A 5,028-nucleotide genomic window follows, 5' to 3' on the forward strand; every position below is an offset into this window, starting at 1 on the left:
TCCACAGCACGATCCTTATGAGCCTTGGATAGACTGGTCTAAGGCAATTAGTAACAAGCGCCAAAGGGGTCCGATTAATTTAGATTTATCACTGTGAGAAATGCTCTTTATTAAGATGGCTGAGTAAGGAGTACTTTTTGTACTCTTGAGACGCATTTTAAGTATTGAACAACTTGCAGGATTTTTCTTGGTTGTGTTCTTAAAAAAAAAAAAAAAAAAAAAAAAAAAAAAAAAAAAAACTGTGGAATGTTGTTAGGCAAAGTCTTTGATAAGATGGCTGAGTAAGGAGTACTTTTTGTACTCTTGAGACGCATTTTTTTATCTTATGACTTGCATGGAATTTTTATTTTGGTGTGAAAATATAAATATATATATATATGGTATGCTCATTTGTTGTTTAAGTTTTAGCAGTTCACAGCAAATCTATGGACTTGTGGAGTTACAGGTATTCCTAACAACCCTAGTTTATTACTGCAATTCAAGTTGGGGGGTGTAAGGTCTAATTATGAATTATCTGGTTCATATTTAACTGTGAGTTTGCTATTGCTAGTTTGTAGTATTGTGTGATTTTGATTATCTTTATCTGCTCTTATTAAAAAAATAAAAAATAATAATAATAAAAAAAAAAATTATGTGTTTTAAATAATGCTATTCCTAAAGCTTGAAGTTATGCACTGATAGCCGGTTAAGTTTGCAATACAAAACATGAATGCATTGATTTCTTATTTGAAAACGTATATGCATTAGAATAAGTAATTTGCATTCATCGGGGATTCAAAATTTAAAAATTAGTTATCGGTCATAAAGTCAAAGGTAACAGTAATTAGCTGATTAGTACACTGTATGATCTCTCAACAAAAGTGGAGACTATTACCCAAGTGAGTGTTTGAGCCTAATAACCGTTAATTCTGAGTGAAATAACACTTACTCTAAATATGCTTTATTGTTTATCTTATCTTTTCAATGGCTTCAAAACATCAATTCGCATTGAATGTCTAGTATGATAACGGATAAGTTTGACTGGTTTCAAACTCTGAATTAGATGACTGAGTATCATCGTTTTGTAGAAGCATGATAAGGGGATCAATTTCTTTCATTTTGAGCTTATTAAACCTTTTTCTTTCTTTAAATTAACCTCCTTTGGTAGCCCTTTTGAGCCATTTGTAGTACAACTTTCTTCGCTACCTTCGTTTTACCCAAAACAATATGAATTTTGACCAACCTGGTGTGTTTTTGGGAATTAATCTGTCTATCTATTTTCATATTTAAAGAGAAAGAAAAAGAGAAAAAGAGAAAAAAAAAAAAAAAAAAAGAGAGAAAAAAAAAAAGAAAGAAAAAAAAAAAAAGTGAAAAAAAAATGGGGCAACTTCTCTTAGCTATTCAGCATAACTGCTTAAAAAAAAAAAAAAAAAAAAAAAAAAAAAAAAAATCCCGACACACACACTTTCCATAATTTACCTTTTCTTTGACAACCCGTATTAACCTCATAGCCCCATTACAACCCAGTCTGGTCCCATTTTATGCTATAAATCATGTGATCTCAGAATTCGAGTTTGGAGTAGGGAATCATGTTTAAATTCAGAAGTTACTCATCTAGAGCATTATTCCAATCATGAAGCTATATCAATTTCCTTATTCTTTCATGAAAATACGTTCCTTGTATTTGGGATGACACTGAGTTTTGAACTTGTTCTGCATTTACTCTTATAACGGTGCACCCCCTTGTGTGTACACCTGAGAAATCCTTTTTATTGGAGGGAAAATCCATAGTGAGATTTGAGTCAAAACTTCAAGAGAGTAAGTCTGTGTGTTGGTCATCCTAATTGCTATTCCTGAGATTGTATGATCTTTAACCAAAAATCTGATTTAGAATGCTAAATTATTTATTCAATTTTATGCATTTCGATTTCAAATTTGAAATTTTTACATTCATACAGTTATTAAAACTTGGCATGTGTATAGTCTGATTGCTAAGGGACTAGCAATGTTTAAGTTGGGGGGTGTGATTAGTGGTTAATTTTATAAAAATTTTGTTATTATTATACCCTTCTTTTGATCTTAAAAATAGTTTAAATTAGATATTAATATATATTTTATGGTTATATGCAAGTTTAAATTGAAAAATGAATGAAATGAAATTTTAAAGTAAAATTTAATAATAATAATAATAATATATAAAATTATATATAATACATATACATCATTATATGCATTCATGTAATATATATAATATAATATAATATATATATATGTGCCATGTCTAATACATATATATAATATATAATTTATTAATAATATTAAATTATTTTTATTTTTTTTAGGCATGAAGAATTAAAGCCCATGAAGACTTAAAGTCCATGAAGAATTCAAGTCCATGAAGAAATCAAACCCATGGAGAAATCAAGCCCATGAAGAATTCAAGTCCATGAAGAAATCAAGCACATGAAAAATTAAAGTCCATGAAGAATTTAAGCCCATGAAGAATTAAGGCCCAATTTGAGCAACCCATGGAAGATATTATTTGGAGAAGGCCCAAGGATTATTTTTAATCCTAATGAAGATTAAAAATCAATTTATAGAAATCTATTTTTATTTTTTATGTGAGAGCTTTATTAGGTGTGTTTTTTTAGCTAAAATCCACTTAACTATTAGGTGGATATTATAGCTAAAATCCATTTAACTTTATGAATGCTTTATTAGGTATGTATTTTAGCTAAAATCCATTTAATATTAGGTGTGTATTATAGCTAAAATCCATTTAACTTTAAGTGTGTGAGTGCCCATTAGATATAATTATGTCTAGTTGAATAATTGAAATTGTGTGGTTTGTATTGCATCTTGTGGCCTATAAATAGATCACTTGATTGCATTTGTAAGTGTGATTATTATTCTTGAATCAAAGTTTAGTTATTTCCTTAGAATTCTCTCTTTGAGAATTGCTTTTGTTCTCTCTCATTTTCTTTAGTATTTTCTCTTGTGATCTTACTTTCTTCCTTTCTTCCTTTCTTCCTTTCTTCCTTTCTTCTTTTAAATTCTTATGTCATTTATTATTACTTTATTATTCACCGCCTAAATGGACGGTTAGTTTATGCCTTTAAATTCTTGCAATTTTAATTCTTGTATTTTAATTGTTCACCGCCTAAATGGACGGTTAGTTTCTTGCCTTTAAATTCTTGCAATTTTAATTCTTGTATTTTAATTATCTACCGCCTAAATGGCCGGTTAGTTTCTTCTATTTTAATTCCTGTCATTTAAATTCTGTTATTTAAATTATGTCATTTAAATTGTTGTCAATTAATTTAATAGAGATGAGTAGCTAAATCTAATCTTGGGTTAAGGCAAGGACAGTGTCTAACGCCAATGATTCCCAAAGAAAGCTACGCTTTAAATGAGTAACATTGGTTTAAACTTCAATATGAGTGTGTTTTGATTATTGAAAAATCACTAGGTTTGGATTGGAGCGTAAGCCTAAGAGCTTTCATGTCACGCATGAGAGTTACTAGAACTGGAAACGCTATCATACCCAAACCCGGATGATTAATTTAGTTGTTTTGTGTATTAATTGTAATTGAATTTATGGTAGTTTCTTAAATTAGAATCCTGCATATCATGTATGGGGATTGCTTAAACTAGAGCTATCATTATCTTTAATTGCATTTAATAACAAATCCTCATATCTGAAATTAAATTAATGTTGCTAATCTTTTATGCTAATATTTGGGAATCAACGGGTTGGCACTGAAATTGTCTTAACTCAAGTACTTTCCAATTTCATATTCTCACGTTTAGTATTTATTTCAACTTCTGTCTTGCTTTATTTTCTAGTATTTGTTATCTAAAAAAATCATAAAAAAATCATGTTATCAATCCATCTAAATGCGTGTGCGTGTGTGTGACATTCTTTTTTTCTTTTGCCATAAATAAATCTCTCAGTGGACGACCTGGACTTATCCAGAAAGTATAAATTTAAATTTGAACTACAACTGCACTCGTACACTGACGAGTATAAACCTCTCGCCTAAATAAATAAATAAAATATAAAATTTTTATTGTGTTTTGTTTTGTGTTTTAATTGCAGGGTGAGAGTGCAGCCACCTACCCATCCCTCTTTCATACACACAGGCAAACCCCCTCTGTCTATCTATATATATATATATATATACAGTACAGAGAGCAATGGAGCCTGAAGCATGCAGTGAACTGGGTGCGACGGTCGAAGGCACGACCAATGGCGGTCGAATGCGGCGAACGACGATGGTAGTTCGTGCGGGCAGGCAGATGCGCGGGAGGTGCCCCGCAGCAGCGAACGGCTGATGGTGGCGGTGGGGCGTTGGCCGTGCGTTGCTGGAAGAAGAAGCGGGAGGAAGAAGATGAAGGGAGAAGGAGAAAAAAATAAAAGAAAAATAAAAGGAAAGAAAAGGAATGTTGTGCTGAAAATACTTAATAGACTAATACCCTGCTCTGCTGAACCGAACTTAGTTGATTATAATTTCTAGTTAATGTGCTGAAAATTCTGTTGGAAGCTTCAGAATTTGGTCAATGTCTCATAGAAAAGAGAGAATGCGAGATCCTGAAATGAAAAGTTGGTTTGTGGTTTATGTATGTATATGTTGTAAATTTGGGTTTGGGTCTAATTGAATGGTTGATCCATGGAGGCTTCAGTATTCATTCATCCTTTGGGTTTAGGTTGCATTTTGTTGTAGGGAAATGAGCCCGCTGCATATCAATGCATTCTGAAGTCATTCCTCTCAACGATGGAATTGAAATTTTTTTGGATTTTTGATTTTTAAAAGCAATGTTGGTATTGCAGCAAGCAAGCACATGTGATCACTCAATGTGATAGTTAAAATTTATATAATCGATTATAATGGAAGAATTGAAGAGTTAAATTTTTTTATTTTAAAGACATAATTAAGTTATTAAGAGTAATTATATATATTTTTATTTTTTTGCTCATTCATTATTTTTATATTTTAAATAAGTCTTCACTAAAGTATAAAAATGCATAAATTCATTTTATATAGAATT

Source organism: Diospyros lotus, chromosome 14, assembly GCF_014633365.1.
Source record: "Diospyros lotus cultivar Yz01 chromosome 14, ASM1463336v1, whole genome shotgun sequence".
NCBI lineage: Eukaryota > Viridiplantae > Streptophyta > Magnoliopsida > Ericales > Ebenaceae > Diospyros > Diospyros lotus.